Source organism: Phocoena sinus, chromosome 12, assembly GCF_008692025.1.
Source record: "Phocoena sinus isolate mPhoSin1 chromosome 12, mPhoSin1.pri, whole genome shotgun sequence".
Lineage (NCBI taxonomy): Eukaryota > Metazoa > Chordata > Mammalia > Artiodactyla > Phocoenidae > Phocoena > Phocoena sinus.
Window position 1 is genome coordinate 39659781 of NC_045774.1, and position 18953 is coordinate 39678733.

Genomic DNA, 18953 nt, shown 5'->3' on the forward strand with positions numbered 1-18953 from the left:
AAAAGAAAGAAAGATAAAGAAATGTGAGCGTATCTGAAAAGGACTGTGGCATTGAGAGGCTGGGTCCGTTTTGGCTTGATCACCCTTGGCTGTGCTTAATGCCAGAGGGAAAAGAATCCTCCCCTGTGCCTTGGCCACACTGAAGCCTGAACAGGGACAGAATGACGGCTGCAGCAAAACGGCCTCAGCCCAGCGACACTGTAGCAAAGGTGCGCTTAAACTAGCAACTGCAGCTGTGGTGAGCAGTGCCTGGAGACCACTGAAGCATTTCGACAGGTTTTATTTATTGAGTCTACTTAAAACTTTTCAGAAGTTTCAACAGGTTGCCTTTCCTCACTCAGATGCCGGTGGCTGCAGCAGATGAATGGGGACGTCTCTTCTGACTGTGTGAAAAACTATAGCACAAAAACACATTCTAGAACTATACTCCCCAGTGTGACCATCAGCCACATGTGGCAGTAAGCTCTTAAAAGTAAGCTCTTAAAATGTGGCTAGTCTGAACTGAGACGTACTGTAAGTGGAAAGGACACACCAGATTTCAAAGTACAGAAAAAAAAAGTAAAATATTTCACTAATAATTTTTCATATTGATTACATGTTAAAATCATATATTTTTGATATGTTAAGTTAAAATATATTACTAAAGTTATTTGCATCTGTTTCTCTTACTTTAGTGTGAATACTAGAAAAATTTAAATTACTTCTTTGGCTCACATTTATGACTGACATTAAATTTCCACTGGACAGCACAGTTACAGAACAAACAGAATTGGGGCTGAAGTTGTTAGTACCTCTGGTCTTATTTGGGATGTTTTTTTTTTTTTTTTTCGTGGGGAGAGGAGAGGATTCCTTGTTCTATGGATGAAAAGAGAGAAAACAGCCCTGTCCTTTTGAGTCCTTGATGTATCAAATGGGGTTTGAGTTTCTTTGTGGAAGCAGGAAATACCAGTTACATTCCATAATAAATGAGGGAGATGTGGACTAACCCCAAAACGCACTCAGAAGGAGCCTTCTGTTGGCTTGTGCAATGGTTAAGAACTACATTAAGTCCGTTGGTCACTCTGATTCTGTTTTGTTGCCAAAATGAAAAGGAGAAAGTTATCTAAACAGATTTTTTAAAGGAATGTGAGTATTGACCATCAAAATGAGCTCAGGAATTCTCTACATAATAAGAGCTTGTCTTAACTTTTAGTCAGGGATATGTCCTCTTATATTTAGGTCTAAACCTTTATGCAGAACACTTTTCTCTGAAATTGAACATTAATCTTCTGAAGCCCATGAATTCGAAAATAACATTAAGTTATATATTCCTCCAAGTATCTTCATTCATCATTTAAATATATTTTGAGGGTCTGAGTAACATAACAGTAGATTCTAAGATGGAGTTTACATTACACAGTCTCATACTTTCAAGGGCCTTAGGATTTTCATTTGTTTATTCAACAGATATTTATTGAGCACTAACTATGTGCCAGGCCCTCTGTCAGGCATTAGGTGCAATGGGAATAAAAAAGAGAATAAGATCACTGACCTCCTAGAAATCACAGTCCAGTGTGGGAAGTGGACCTTTATCAATCATGTGTGAGTGTTCTGAGAAGCACGAAGGAGGAGTGTAGCTCCTCCAAATACAATAGGAGGAGTGAGGCCCTAAATCCAAATAACTACCCCGAAGCCGATGTATTTGCTGTAAAGTATGTGAGGAGAACAAATGTAGCTGGGATACCTAATATATCCCAGCTACGTTATCTACACATAATAATCACCTATTATCTAGACATGGCTAATTAAGCAAAACAAGATTTAATTTCAGAGAATGGCCAGGACTTAAGAATAAACTCATCCATTAGGGCCAAAATGTAGGTTGGGTGGGGGGGCAGGCCCAGTAGATAACAGCAGAAGGAGCTACTTGGCTATATTGACAGGCTTGTTGTCACCCTCCAGGAAATCCATGATATACAAAGACTGGGCTGCCATACTGGCAGAGACCCTTCTGTGGATCTAAATAACAAGGCAGGACACCACTACAAAAACTTAAACCATAGGTCTGGTGACCAAGTTCCGGTGACTGGGCATGCAGAATATAAGGGGATGGGACATGGAAGGGGAGAGAAATGATTAGACTTAAAAACCCAGCCACAGGAGTTTGCTATCAGAATACTGAGTAACAATTTTGACTTGGAGAACAGTGGCCAGTACTAGCCATGATCTGGATTACATTAGTAAGTGTGAGCAATGTTAGAACACCATAACCAAGGTCAGTCTGTCAAGGAACATTGCTCAGTGCCGAGTTCTCCAGTTTAGAAGACGAGGTAGGGAAAGGGAGTCCCTGGTGTTTTCTGCTTCAGGTCAGCATTGCCCCTGAGTGATTTTGATACACTTGGAGAAAAATTTCTCATTAGATTCAAATATCTCCTAGATAGATATATTTTTGTGTGTGCAGTTGGGTGAGGGACTGGATTAGGAATATATACTTCAGAGGAGACTTCTCAGTGATTCTGATATGCACCCGTCCCTAGATAAGTACAACTGCTCTAGGAACTAAGGGGGAGAATGTTAGTGATCTTACCATCATAAAATTAGAAAGGCAATGACAAGGGGCAGGCAGTGACAGACAGAAGAGATACATGTCATGATCATGAGCAAGTTTGTAAGAAGAAGATGGTACTTTAAATAAGCTTTGAAAGAAAACCACGATTTAGAAAGTTGGAGGTGACAAGAATACCATGTGTAATAACTGTTTAGTCATTTAAATTCATATAAAATGTGTAATATCCAATATATGAATATATTCATATTGTATAATATACAATACAGAGTTTATAGTCTTAATATATAAATCAAGGCTCTAAAAATATATATTCTTCTAGTCTCTAAATATATGCAGTTGACCCTTAAACACCACGGGAGTTAGGGAGGCCAACCTTCAAAAGTCCACGTATAATTTATAGTCTTGGTTCCTCTGTATCCACGTTTCCTCATAATTCAATGTTCTGCATCCCCAGATTCAGTGAACCATGGATCATGTAGTACTGTAGTATTTACGATTGAAAAAAATCCGCATTTTTTTCAATCATTTTGAATTACCCACGTAATTCAAAACTGTGTGGTTTAAGGGCCAACTGTATTCTCTACACCTTGTATATCTTGCTTACCAAGTATTCAAATTTATAGTAAAATTCATTCATTAAGTCATTCTATGATTTTAAAATCATTAGTGTAATTTTTGGTTGACAGAGCTAAATGATGCTCCTTTTTTAGATGAGATTTTACATATAAAGTTCTTCCAAAGACTTCTCCATTAAAATGAATCTCTCTCCAACCACCATCAAATAATAGCAAAGACAGTGGCCCTTTGTCATAAATTTATTGATAGGAGTTGGAAAGCCAGAGGAGGAGAAAAAACAAGGATGAGAGGGAAAGAGTGTATTAATCATGTTTCTAGTTTCTGCAAACTTGATGATTTAAAATCTGCCCTATGTGCATGTACCAGAGACACCTTATTCCAAACAAGCTGGTAATTTCTCTGAGTCACCTTGCCTTGGCCTCCTTTGCTTTCTTCCCCCTCAGGAGGAATCATCCTCCCAGGGCCAATCATTCCAAACACAAACCAACCAATTCAGAGTCTACACTTCTCACCACCTCCCTCATTAGGCTCTCACACTCCTGGCCGCAGTCCACCAGCCCTAATCACTGCAGGGTCAGATGTGAGACACCTGGGACAGCTCCTATGCTCCAAAGTCCACTGAAATGATTCAGACTAGTCAATCCCAAACCTGTTTACCCTGCCTATGGAAAACATGATAAAGGCTCTTGCTAAAGGCAGTTTTTTCGCTCTGCCTCCTGACTACCTGGTGCTTCCCTGTGGCCCTCAGTGGCATGACCTGTATTCTCTCACTTGGGATCTGTGTGTATAATAATAATTTTTTCCAATGGTCATTGTCTCCTGATATGTTGGCCTTACCATTCTAAATAATAATAAATCCTATTCAAACAAAAGAGAGGTAGGAAGAGGGGACAAGGGGGGTGGTTGTTGGCCAATTCTAGTTACCTGGTTAAGAATCTGTGTGTTTTGCCTGCTTTGTTCCATGCAAGAAGGGCGAGATGGTTGCCTCTCTGCAAAGTCCAGTCAGGAAACAACTGGTGCTGAGACGGGGACAGCTGGTTGAAGCCCAGTTAATAAGCAGGACAAATGCAAGATGGGAAAGAAGAGGTAAAGAGAAAGGGCAATTGCTTCCAGACTCAGCCAGCGCCAGTGCTTGGAAGAGTTGTAGGAGCAGACAGGGGCAGGGATGGGAGGGCCAGGATATCTTGAGGTTCCTCCATGGGGAGAACTGGCTATGAGCAGTAGGGAGGGGACAGAGAGAAGGGTCTCATGGTTACTCCTTGCATTTCACATTCTTTTGACCTTTGAAAGGGATCCCAGGAGATCCCCTTCTCATAAACCTCTGCACATGGTGCAGGGATGGTCAGTACCACCAGGGAAGAGTTTTCCAATGAAGCAAAGTGTCCCAATCATACTTGAGTGATTTAAGCCCCACTTGTGCTGCCTGTGCCCCAGGCTTCTCCCAAACTCTTCAACCGTCACCAAGTTTCTCCTCAATGTGACTGTGTGATTTCCCTTCTCCCAACCAGGGACATTTGAACCCCAAAGAAATTCCTCAACACCTGAAATAAATAACAGGATCTCTTCAATGGGCCTTCCAGTTCTGTGCTCCAGTGCCCAGACCAGAACAAGTTTTTAAAATCTTGGAATCACAGTGGCATGTGATTTCTGAGAAAAACCACATGTGCTAAAATTCGTTAATTAATTTTAGAACTTATCACATTCACACTTACTACTATACCATTTCCCAACCGGTAGAAAAATATTTCAATATTTAATAAATAGTGTGGCTATTTTGACATGTGCCCTCTGAGTATAAGCCCTGGATTATTATATTTAAGACAAACTCCAAAGAGAGAAACCTTTCATAAACCCAACCAAAGAGATTTTAAATAAAAGATTTGTACATACTTACAGAGACAAACAAATCATGTGTCTATACACACACACACACACACACACACACACACATATTAAAATGACACTACTTTAAATATATCCTGTATTTCTGAATATAGAAATCTCTTTCTTTTCACAGGTTTGCCATTTTGCAGTCCCAGTGTTAGAGGTTCTCCATGCCAACAGGAGTACTCTTCCTTGCAGCATGAAAGGCTCTTTGTTATTGTGTTCTTGTGCTACTTTCCCATTCAGCATTTTGCAGAATCCCACAGTTATTCTCCACACTATCACAAATAAAAAGAAAGCAAATGGAGCTTCAGAAAATTGGTACAATTGGTAGAAAGGGAGAGAGGAATTTGTAATAATTTTATGTTATAATATCATGAATTCTTTTACTTAGAATTCAAGGTCATGTCTTCCAAAATAATGAGGGTTTCTGTGAATGTTAACAATGCTTTTTGAGATCCTCTATCTAAAATTAAATGCAGTCCCACAACTCCTTGGGGACCTCCAGGCCGCTCTAGAAAGGCTCCAGATTGCATGAGTGCCTGAGCCTGCATCAGGGTAGAAGACATCTGTTTCCCACTCCCTAACATCCTTTGTTTGGTAACAGTACCATAATGTGCCTTTGGGGAATCTCTTCACTGTAGCTCTCAGTCCATTTGTTATAGGTGAGGCTAACCTTGGACCCTGGTGCTGGAAGTGAGCTCCTGACCCCAAGCCAAATGTATAATATTCAATCTCAGGACATTAACTGGAACTTTTGTAAGAGAGATTCTTCCTCTAAAGCTTCCCAGCTGGTAAAACATAAGTCTGAAACTTTCAGTGAACACGTTCACCATAAGTTTGGAAAAGATTCAGAATGAAAGCAGCACATAGGAAAGAAAGCAGAGTCAAAGATGGTGAGGTGGACACAGAGATGTGCCACTTAGGTTTCTCTTCAGGGAATGACTGGATGCCCAGCTACAGGGAGTGTGGTCATCAGATGGTCCCCAGCTGTCACCTTCTTTAGAGTCTGCCTCAGCTACGGAGACCTGCCTCACCTGAGATCATGCCCTTCATGGCTCAGCCCGCATTAGTGACTGAGCAAGGTCACATACAAAGTCTGGCTATTTTGACCAGTCTTGGGAAAGACCTAACAGTCAATACAGAGTATTAACTCAGCTGGTTGGTCGAGGTTTTGCGGGGCCTTCATCGTGGTTTCATTTCTCCCTCTGCCTTTCCCTTCACAGGCAACAGCTTGCACTCTGAGCTCCATCTCAGCGTCTGCTTCTGGAGGACTCTACCTGTGGTAGGTAGAAGAAAACAGATGACTAAGTATTTGGGAAACCAGGTATGACTGAAATAAGTTCTCTTTCCAGACTTCTAGTAGATTGAGTCAATGAAGTCTCTAGCAACTGAAAGGTTCTTAGCAAAACAAGCTCTATAGACCATAACACAAAGTTCTCATGGGAAATTCTGATAAATATCTGGTTGTACCTGGATATCCCATTTTTGCATTTCTAACCACCAACTCTCTCATTCTCTTCAAACTAATCTGGTAATTCATCTTAATCTTCTCAGGTTTATGAGAAATGAAATCTTGCCATCCAAATTACTGAAGACTACATAAATCATTAATGAAAGAAGGAGGACTTGAGTCCAGAAATGTCTTATTCCAAAGCCTACTGTGGGCAGCAAGGAAAAGATGTATTTAGGAAAGGAGAGTGAGTTTATTTCTAAGGTAAGGAACCACTTTGTCCAGGTATAGGGAGCCAAGAAGGGCAGAGATGGAGGAAATGAGATTATGAACTAATACTCACCCCTAATTTATATGTCTTTATATGTACTTCCATCCATGGCTTTTGTGTCTTTCCACTCTGTCCTATAGGGCTCCCATTATATTAAGGGCAGATTCTATAGGGAGTTCCCCAAAGCATTTTCTCACCTCTTGCTCTACTAAAAACCTGCTGATATAATAATAACACAATGCTATTCTCTGCCATTTCCTATATAGTCTTCACTTCAATACCACTCTAGACTTTGGCAGGAGGAGCCCCTACTCAGAGCACTAACAGTTAGAGGACCCCACTGGGCTCTCTCTCAGCTATCCTTCTCCCAGTGGGGTGAGGAATCTATTGGGCCAAGTGATATGCTTGTGCTTACCCTTCCAGGCACACTCCAGGCTCCAGGGACCAGAGAATTTCATGTTCCCTGCATAGATCACTTCCTCTGGCTATACTCCAGAAGTGCCAACATGACTGGTGCGTACAACTCTAGGTCCAAGAGGGTGGGTGGCCATGAAGTTGTTGTTTGTTGAGAGTGCAGACAGAGGTTACAAAAGTAGACTGAGATTGGGAAGAAATAAAAGGGTGTGCTGTGTACCAGAAGCCAGCACAGAACTATAAGGAACTCCAGAATTCTAAATTGGAACTGAGCCGAGAGGTGAAGGGTAATTTTTTTTTTTAATTCCCTTTATTCTTTGTTGCTTCTAAATCATTGAATTGCCCTGCTCTTTTCATCTCTAATCATTTGAAGTCTCAGAATTACAGAAAATCAGCATTGTAAGTTCTCCTGAGGGTAATCATAGGTCTAAGGGACCCTTACTCTGTATAAATCTGTGACATTAGTTTGACTATACCCTTGCCACTGACTAGAGCACTTACTGCTCTGCTGTCTCCTAATGCAACTCAACAGAGTGACTGTTGAATACCGCCTACATTACTGAGCACCTACTATGTCAGACACCAAGAATTCAAATGATTAGGACATAGTTTCTGCTCTTGAGAAGTTCATAATCTAGTGTGTGTAGTATGTGTTTGTAGTGTAGTCTTTGTATATGTGTGACTGAGCCCACAAAACAATGGTTATAATAATATGTAACTATGAATGGCATGATTAATTAACCATAATTAATTTATAATAATTTATAAATAATTAGGGAGAGGTAGGGTAGGAAGGGCTGGTAGGGGGAAGAACGGGCCTTGGATGGTTTCAGAGCAAAGGTAGCACTGTTTTGTTCTGTTTTGTTAAGTATTTATTTATTTTATTTATTTTGGCTGTGCCAGATCTTAGTTGTGGCACGTAGGATCTTAGTTGCAGCACGCATGCGGGATCTAGTTCCCAAATCAGGGATCAAACCCAGGCCTCCTGCACTGGGAGCATGGAGTTTTACCCACTGGACCACCAGGGAAATCCGGTGGCAGTGTTTAAAGCAACATGTTGTGCTCAAGGAATACCAAGTAGCTCTATTTTGTTAGGTCTTCAAATTTAAGAGGTTGAGAAAGCATGATAATAACTAGTCAGAAAAGGCAGAATCAAGTCACGGAGGACCTTTGATGCCCTTGTCTAATAAGGCATTGAAACTTTACCCTATAGATTGAGAAAAGAACTTGAAGAATTTTATACAGAAGAGGGACATGATCATATTTAAATTTTAGAAAGATTATTTGAGGGCAGAGGTGGATTCAGGCCAAGATTGATTCACAATCCTGGGTGAATCAAGGGTGACCACATCATTGTTGCCAAACAGGCATGCTTTGAGACTGTAAAAGGTGCACCATGATCATCCCACTCAGAAAACAGGCATAAACTGGGACCATCTCTGGAAAACTAGATGTATGTTTACATAATTTGAGGGGATTTAAGGACACTGGGACCATTTATGAGGTTTCTGAAATGATCTAAGTTGGAGACAAAGAAACTCCATGAAAGCAATAGCAGTGGGGATAAAAAGGAGAGATGAATTTAAGAGATAGTTGGAAGATAAAACCGGGACTCTTTGATTAATGGTTGTAAGGATGAAGAAGAGGAGAGGTACTCTGCTTTCAGCTCTGACATGTTTCAAGTCTGGAAGATGTCCCATTTGTCCTTAAGACAAGAAAAAAACTGAACAAACTGAAAATTAGTGACTTTTCTTGGACCCATCAGAGAACTAAAGTCACAAGGCAAACCTCCACCCCAAAATCTGGCAAGACAGAAGAATCCAGAGTCATAGCTAAGATATATTTATCGGGGGAAGAAGCCTCTGAAACCATAAACTAGTAGGAACAAAAATTGTAATTCTGATGAATTACTGGAGACTGAGTGTGGGCTAGCATGAGGGTGAGAAACTCTTTAAGGGCACAGTCTTAGGGAGACCACCCACACTTCTATGGGTTATGCTTCCAGAAATCCCACCAGGTTCTTTTTGTGAAAAGCCAAGAAAATCCCCTTATGGCTCTGGCAGGGGGAGGGGAAAAGCACAGATATGAAATAGGTGCAGAGCTCCACAGTGTTCTCTATGACAAAGGCTTATATTCAGAGGGAAAAAAAACTTTACAGAACCTTATCCAATGAGTGGAAAGGACATTTTCCTCGACTCCTGCTCCTCTAGCCTTCCCGTCTGATATAAGGAGAGGAAAAAGGTGAAGAAACACCTGTGAAGGTAACAGCCCAGGAACTCAAGCCCACTGAAAGACTGAGATTTATTCATAGGATTAGAGAACGCTTTCCCTTCCCATATCTTACCACCACACCAACAAGGCTCCAGAGTAATAGCAGTGGATTACAGGTTAAAGGGCTGCAAGATGCAGATTCTGTCCAAGGAAGAGTTCTTAGGGAAGCTTAAAGTCAACAAGAGAGACAAAATCAAGGGCACTAGAAGAAGCTGAAGCCTCTGACATCTACAGCTAAAACAAGCAACATGGCCCAACCCAACTCCTAGCAGATGAACATAAAACTGCACACCAAAAATTTATTTACTTCAATTCTTATTATACAATACATCATAGCTTTCAAAAATAAACTGCAAGGCATGCAAAAGGCAAAAAAAAGAAAAAAGTTTCAAGAGAAAAAGCAGCCTCAGAATAAGACCCAGATATAGCATAAACTTGGAATTTTCAGGCAGAAATTTAAAATATCTGTGGTTAATATATTAAAATGCTCTAATGGAAAAAGCAGAAGTTATGCAAGAACAGTTTGATGATGTGAGCAGAGAAGGAAACTCTAAGAAAGAAAACAAAAGGAAATTCTAAAAAATCAAAAACAATATAACAGAAATAAGAATGAAGATGGACCCATCAATATACTGGATATGATGGAGGAAAGAATCAATGAACTTAAAGGTAATTCTGTAGAAATTTCCCAGACTGAAATGCAAAGAGAAAAGGAATGAAGAAAGTACAAGAGAACATCAAAGGACAGTGTGACAATCTCAAAGGATGTAATATATACATAATTAGAACACTAGAGGAGAAGAAATATTTGAAGTAATAATGGCTGAGAACTTTCCAAAATTAATGACAGATACCAAACCACAGATTCAATAAGCTCAGAGAACAAAAACAAGATAAATACAAAAATATGTATACTTAAGCATATCACATTCAAATTGCAGAAAACCAAAGACAAAGAGAAAAATCTTGAGAGAGAAGGAAAAGTAAAGGATTAAGGATAATTCTCAGACATCTGGTATGGGTGGCACCTACACTGTAGGAGAAACAGGCTAGTAAGCTTTCCATCTTGATTTCAGCTCTAAATTATTTCTTATATCACTATAACCTCCACAGCATCTGCCAGTACCCAGGCCAGGACCTCTTCACTCTAGACCTGGATTCCTACACCAGTGTTTTAGGTACCACCCTTGAATTCATTTTCTCTCTTCCCTTTTATTTTCCAGTTTGAGTTCTGCCCTGTACTATTTTCTTAAATAATATTACTCCTAAGTTCAACTTTTTTCCAATGCCACTGATTTTTTACTCTCTTGGGTACGTTAAAATGTTTAAATAATAAGGTAATGTGGTTTTATTGCAGAAAAAGTTGAAAACAGTATAAGGAAAACAAAATCATCCATAATCCTATAGTCCAGAGTTAATAACTGCTGGTAAAAACTGATGCCGTTTTCCAGTATTTTTCTCTCTCTAAATAGCCATACTTCTCCTATCTCTGAGTCTTCACACATGCTGTTCTATATGCTGGGGATACTCTTTCCTCCATTTATGTGCTTTCAGGAATAGTAGTTAAGCATGGTGATACCAACACAAAAAAAGCTGTAACCTTGGCACATAATGCAGGGCATCCCTATGGCCTGGTGTGTATATATATCAGCAAGAGTAACCTAGCAACAGTACACAAACACTGTCTATCAAGCTGTGCAGGCTGAGTCCTTAACATCAACACTATGCGCCGGGGAGAAGCAATGGCAGAAGGGGTCTAATCAGACAGACAGTTCTCTCTCTGCTTGGTGTTGGAACCAGGACAAAGCCTCACACTTACTTCCTTTGGACTAATTTCTGAAGGTTTGGGGGTAATTTTATTTTGGGGGGAGAGAAGGGCTGAAAGAGAGATGCTGTTTCTGTTGTTGTTGTCTGAAAAAGTGTAGGGAAAAGGTGATTGATTGGGGGTGGGTTTGGAGATGACCATATTATAACCATATTTGTATCCTGAACTTTGAAACACGTCACAGTAGGCCTTAGTCTCTGCATGCTCTTCATTCTGCTGAAGCTCAGAGGAGGAGGAACCACATGTATCCCTGTAGGATGAATTCCTTAAAGCCAAGTGACTACTCCTTCAAAACTTATGCCAAGTGCCTTGTTGTCTTGTTCTACCTTAGAAACAAAACATATTTTTCACTACTTTCCAATGCAAGCTCTAGCTTATAAACAAGTAAAAAATCAGGAAACGTCCTCTTTTTCTTCAAATGCATATTTCTTCATTGATCCAAGCTAAATTTTTGTGACTCTTGGAATTACAAAAGAAAATACATAGCCTTTCATTAAACAGACTCAGCAAATAGCACTTCAGTTTCAGAAGAAAGCCAGTATCATGGCAGACAAGTCATGATATACAATATTGCCCGATTAACTCCTACAGGTGCGATTATAAAAGATCTCTTTCATGATGCAGGTTGATAAATATTTAAAGATGTTTACCTGCCTTGCAAATGGACACTTTCCCATTCAAAGTCTACAAAAAATAAATTAAATTCTAAAATATCTTATAACTGTCGATGTGGTTACTGAAGAACATTAGAACACTTCAATGGGGCCTATTGGGTTTTTATTTATTTTTTAACATCTTTATTGGAGTATAATTGCTTTACAATGGTGTGTTAGTTTCTGCTTTATAACAAAGTGAATCAGCTATAAATATACCTATATCCCCAGATCCCCTCCCTCTTGAGTCTCCCTCCCAGCCTATTGTTTTTGATTGAATTCTCAGGACCCTATTGCCTTTTCTGTAAGCTGTCACAGTATAACTTCTTTCATCCCTGAGGCTATCATAGTAAAGAACATAGTTCTCTCTTGTGAAAAAGTTCCACACAGCTAAGATTTTCATGGTGTATCTAGTTGTCCATTAAGAAAAAGAAAAATTACCATCTTAATTATCTACAATTCTGTACAGGAAAAACAACCACTGTGATTACTCAAGGAACAGATAAACCTCCCCATGTTCCTTCTAAATAACAACATTGCATAAGATGAAAAGAAGGAAAAATTATTTTATTTTGAAGTAAGCATCAAAAAAACTTGCCTGATGGGATTGTAAAAAGTCCAGTTTGGGCTGAGGGTTGCTTAAGTTGAAAGTGCCACTGCAAGGGATGGAACAGAAAGAAGGCAGTCCTTTTACTCCTTTTTCAAGATTGCAGGGCAGTGCTGAGAGTGTCAGAGGTTACATTCAGCTCCTTGGCTGGGACAAAGGCAGGGCCAGATCCACAATCTCAAGTGGATGCAGAAGGAATAAAGAAAATGCCTGGTATTCAAGAGCCAACTCTCAACTGGGCTTTAGGATTGCCGTTTCTGGTTTTCAGAGATAGAGAAATCCATGTATGTTTGAGAAAATATGTATTTCTGTTGTGAGTGGAGTGTGGCTTGGTCCCTCTTTGTTTATCTGGTCTCCAATCTCCAATTTCTCCAGTTAGAAGGGGGGAAAAGTAGATAGAGAGAGAAAGATTACCATGAGGCAAGATTTTTTCTCTCTCTTTTTAAAAAATTCGTATTGTAATAGAGCTCAAAACCGAGCTTGGACCTGAAAAGTATTGGGATGGCAGAAAAAGTCTCTGTTGAAGGAGTGATGATAGACGAGCTCCTGATTTCGTTTACACTGTTGCCCACAAACAATCTCTTGTTCAAAGTCCTGCCCAAGTCTAGCTGTGCCGTGAGAGTTTTCCACACTACCTCAGCCCAAAGTGATCTTCTAGATTCATAGCACTTACCACTGACAATGCTTATTTGCCATTAACTACTTATGGCCTTGAATTATCATTTGGGTATGTTGGTTTGAAGTGACTTTGAACTTTCTAGTGAAGAATTTCAGCACAAAAATGAAAACATGAATCTGTAACTTAAAGAAAAGCTCAGACTAGAGATATAAAGGTGGAAGTCTTCAGAAAATACGTGGTGATTAGAACCAGAAGAATGAATGGGAGTACATAAATAAAGGAATATAGAAAAGCAAGAAAAGGAGAATTTGAAGAGAGTTCTGAAGAACACCATTACTTAAGAAGTACCTAGTAGAAAAATTAGTGAAAGATAATTTTACAAAGGTCAGAAAAGTGGGAAGAATATTGCTTTTTGTATGCTTTTAATTCTCCCAAAGAGAGAGGAAGGAAATGTGTTATTGGTGATTTCAGTATTTTCCAGAACATTTACAATTCTTTGCATATAGTATATGCGCTAAATGTTTATTTGGTGCACAAGACATGAGGAATAAATTCACCTAAATATTGCTCTTATTTTCCTTTTGATTGTTATGCTCTTATCAATCATCCCAGGGCCACTCTTGTACCACTGTATTTATCCTGTCTTTTCTCAGAAGACAGTGAGTGGCCCCAGTGGTTCTGTTAGTGGCAGACTCTCACCTCTAGGGGGAGCTCAAGGAGAGGAGCACTGAATAAGGGTCATGTCTAAGACCATATTGGGTCATGGTAGTAGTGGGTTGAGTTTTTGGTGAATTAGGAAGGGATTAGAAGGAATTAACCTCCACCGGGCTGAATCTTTAATTCTTTTGAAATTACACCTTTTTAAAAATTTCACATGACAGGATGCAGATCTAGACTTGACTCTCACTTGGAAAAATCCCCCTAACCTAGAAAAACTAAACAAAACAGTAGAATTCATGGGTTAAAAATAATGGCCAAAGGGCTACATATAGTCACTGATACATTTCGCTCAAGGTACATGACTCTGAGTGTCCCTGTGTGTGTATGTGTGTCTCCGAGAATTTGAACAACTTTGAAACAGGCACAACCTTAACCATTTCCCCACAGTTTCTACCACTCCATTCATCTGATATTTGGTCCACGTCACAGATTTTTTTACCTTTTTGAACACTATAGGCAATTAAGTTTGCAAATATTGTTTAAGTTTGTAAAAGTACATTTTTACAGTTTACCCTCTCAAAGCCTTCATGGTTGAGATTTAAGTGTTCAATATCTCATAAATTTCTGCGTTTCTCACCAAAAAAAAAACAACAACAAGTTCCTCTCTTTGAAGATGTGTTTTGCTCCACGTAGGGAAGCTTAGCAGGATAGCAGGTAATCCTGTACACAAGCCATGAAATTTGCCACAGTCTGTCCTAACACGGTTGCTTTTGGGTTCAATGTCTCCACTTACTGTGTCCACCTTAGCTGAGTTGAAATCATGGGAGCATCCCTCTTAAGGGAAATATGCGTGGATCCTTCTCATAGATGGTGACTCATTGTTTTATTATCGTCACCAAAAAATTTAATAGAAAAGACAAATATGATCAGAAAACAAAGTATTCAGTACTACATGTCAGACAAACCTTGTTTTTTTTTACACTTGAAAAGAAAAGAAAGAGTGCAGAAGTAAAAGACTTCCTCTGTAGTTCTGTGATCGCAGCCTAGGCAGGAGACTTCACAACCCAACACAAATGAACATTCCAAAGCAGGAGGGATTAGGCAACCTCCACAAAGCAGGCACACTGCCATTGGTTTGGATTTCTCAGTCTAAAAAGCTCTTCTTCTGTTCTAAAAGGATAAACATTTCAGGTCTCACCATAGGTAACTGGGAAAACAGGGTAGAAAACGTTCTTCCAAATGGTAAACCACCTGTTTGACGATTATTTTGCACGCTCAGTAAACAAATCTGTTTAATTCATCCCTCCAATCGAAAACACATTCGTTAAGTGTCTACCATGTGCAGGGCCCTGCACCTGCGCAGAGGTATAAGACAAGTCCCCCACCCTAAAAAGCTGATAGTCTAGCACTGCTGGCAAATATGAATGGACTTCCTGTTTCCACCAAGGTCCAGCGCAATATTTTGTTTTGAATCTTGAGAGCATTGTGAACTCATTGGTGATAATCTCTATAATAAGAACAAGTACCTAATATTAGTTCCCAGGTATGAGGCATTCCAGACATATTTTTTAAATGGTGATTTTCAGAGTCCCATGGCAAAGATTTTAAATGGATTTGATCAAAAGTCAAAAGGAGCCCTTTCACATGCTCTTGCTGAGAAACTTGGCATTGGGACTGTACCTAATTGAGGGACTTTGTTGGCTGAAGTGTGTTGGCTTCAAGCCCAATCACAGGACCCCTTGGAACAATGAGTAAGGCCATTAGTTTGCATGCCTAATCCCAAGTGACCTTGTATGAGTCTCCCTCTTTCTTGGGATTTGCAGGTCCCATGGTTTGGTAGCATGGGAGAGTGACACGTTAATCCGGCTTTTTTCTCTCTCATCCTTACAGATTGTTACAGGCCACGGACTGTCCTGTAAATGGAGACTGAATCTTTTTTTTCTTTTTTTTAAGAACTTGACAGTGAAGCTTACATCCGAGTATGTTAAAGTTACAGGTACTATAAACTTTGAACATCAATTTGGCTATAATTTTTTTTGTGGCCTTGGTAATAACTCCCCTCCTTTTTTAAAGACAGCTTTATTAAAATATACCCCAACTGTAACTAGTTTAAATACTATCAATCAATTTAAAAATTTCTGTAATTATTATTCATTCTTTTTAGAATCTTATTACATATTGGGTTTGTACTTTTTGTTTTTTATATCTACAGAGTGACTAACCAAATGCAGTAACTAACTGTCTTAAATACACCTAGAGTATTACTTAATCCCTCAGAAATTCCCTCTATAGTTTTGTCTTTAAAAAAGCAAAAGCAAAACAAAACAAAGAAACAAAGAAATAGATTCCATACCACAAAACCTTTAAAAGCAATAATATAATTTTTTCCTTTAGGTAAAAGTAAAGCCTAAGCAAATATAAATTATCTGAACACCATTCTCCGTTATCATGGTTTAGCTTTGACAATTCCCTCTTGCCAAATTGTTTGTTCCTGGTTGTATGGAAAATATTTCTATAAAATAACTTGGAAGAAGCAGAGGAAACAGTTCTCTAAATAAAATAAATGTATATGGTTGTCTAAGATCATTAGCAGATGGGTTATAGTATTGATAGATTTGTAGGTTCAAAATGATGGAAGCAGACTTTAAAAGCGGGTTTCCGAAGGGTTTTTTTTGATGAGAAAGTCCTCTCCCTGAAGCCTGACTAGGGTTAGAGAAGTCTGACTAACTCTTCCTTCTGAGGACTGCTTCCCAGTGAGCTGAATGAGGCCACTGGAGCAGTGAATACCGACACAGAGATCCATCACCAGAAAATTTAGGATCTTGCCATGAACTGTCATGAATTACAACTGTTTAAAACTTTTGAGGAAGAGGCTCCAATTTAGGATTGAGAATCACAGGTTTGTGCAAGAAGAAAACAAAGTGAACATTATCTTGAGTTTTTTTTTCAAGTAACAGTAACATTACTAATTTCAATGAACAATTATATATGTCTTTAAAATATATGTTTAAACATTATTTAACCTGAAATAAATGCAGAAATGGCAAGTGTTTTCTTATCCTGCAACAGATAACCAGTTTTGCCTGTGACATTCAAAAGCCATTATTTCTGCAAAAGCTATAGACTTACTTTACCCCACACCCAGTACTCCTCTCCCACAAATCACAGCCCAACTTGTTTCCCCAGTGCCTGCCCACCTTCCCCCACCAGTAGAGGGTTATACTTGGACCAAATATAGGTCATAAAGACAAGTACATCGTTAGAGAGACTTTGTATAACTAGGTTCAAAAACCTAGATCTGTAGTCAACTTTCTATGGCCTATATAAATCAGTCTTCTGCTGTTTGTGATAAAAATGAAGTTTTGTTCTTTTTTTAGTGCTAAGTTTTAAAAGATGTACAAATTTGGTAAAAAAAAAAAATTGAATAAAAATCAGTGAAGAAAATTGAGTTTCTTTATTGAAAGGTACATCAAAGGAATTCATTAAATGTTTATTGAAGTTCAAAACCAAAAAGCTAAATAATAGTATAAGTGTTTTATCCTTTGGGGAAATTAGGTAAATAATCAGGAAGAACTGAATAAGGAAAGACTATATAGAAGCGGAATATTTACTGATGGTTGTTGCATGTTAAGTCATCAGATGCTTACGGACATGGTAAGTACTAGGACGTTGTTCAAATAGCCAATTGATTTAATATGTGAAAGGATTTGCTGCTTTCAGTGTAATCTTCTGCATTTCTTTTTTTCTTTTCTACTTGTAAGAATTCATAAACTACCCTTCCAAGAGTTAAAATAGTCCACCAGAAAAAAGAAGACTATTACTTATTTACAAATAGAGAATCTAATTATGAGAAATTCCCTTGTAAAGATTATGTCTTGAGTTTTTCCACATCTTTAATCAGAGACGTGTACTCTCCATGGACCAAAACCAGGCAGTCTGTTTCTGAGCACCTTTTATCAGTTCTGACACATCAGGACTGCTCTGGTTTCTTCAGAAGTGTGTAAATGAATAGCGCTGTACCTCACTATATTTAGTGTACTTATCTAATAAAGGTGCCAGGGTTCCACTTTGTGCTCTATCTGAACTCACAGCTATTTATTGGAGGGGAGAGAGAGGTACAGTCATCAAGTCCTGCTTAGTGATTGCTGCCACCCTGTACTATTTTAGAGATTTTGACTCACTCATAAATCAAGGTGGCAAAAATGGAAACTATTACTTTGGATTTTGAGTTACAACAAATGAAAAATGCTGTTAAATATATAATAAATTATAAGAATTTCTGAAATGGTCATTTTTTTTCCACTGAGACCATGAAAGTTAAACCAGAAAAGAGCCTTTGGCAAAATCTAAATACATAAGCTTTTTGATAACCTATCTGAAGTAGCTATCTCTTGTTTTCTTGTACCACAGTAATACAACTTTTAGTTTTGGACTTCCCTTTTTTTTTTTTTAAAGATTTAATTTTATGTATTTTTGGCTGCGTTGGGCCTTCTCTAAGTTGTGGCGAGCAGGGGCTCCTCTTCCTTGTGGTACGTGGGCTTCTCCTTGCGGTGGCTTCTCTTGTTGCAGAGCACGGGCTCTAGGTGCACGGGCTTCAGTAGTTGTAGCACGCAGACTCAGCAGTTGTGGTTCATGGGCTCTATAGTGCAGGCTCAGTAGTTGTGGCGCACGGGCTTGTGGCTCCACGGCAGGTGGGATCTTCCTGGACCAGGGATTGAACCCATGTCCCCTGCATTGGCAGGTGGATTCTTATCCACTGTTCCACCAGGGAAGTCCCTGGACTTCCCATTTCTGCATCATGATTATTACTGTCACTCTTCATCCTAAAATTTCTTCCTAAATTTTACTCTCAATTTTTAACTTCTCTGATTCATTTTCAGTTCCATCCACAGGCAGTGAAATGTAGCGTTCCTAAATCCTTCAAGCTTGAACTTTTGGATGCATGTTGTCTTCCCCCAATGATAACAACATGGTGTTACACCAGATTTTCCCCTCCTTCTTCTCTGTACATGTTAGACCCATGCTGTCCACTACAGTAGCTACCCACCACCTGTGACTATTGAGCCCTTGAAACGTGACTACTCTATGTTAAAAATGTGCTCTAAGTATAAAATGCACACTGGAGTCCAAGTAATTAGTATGAAGAAAGAATGTAAAGTATCTTAATCATTT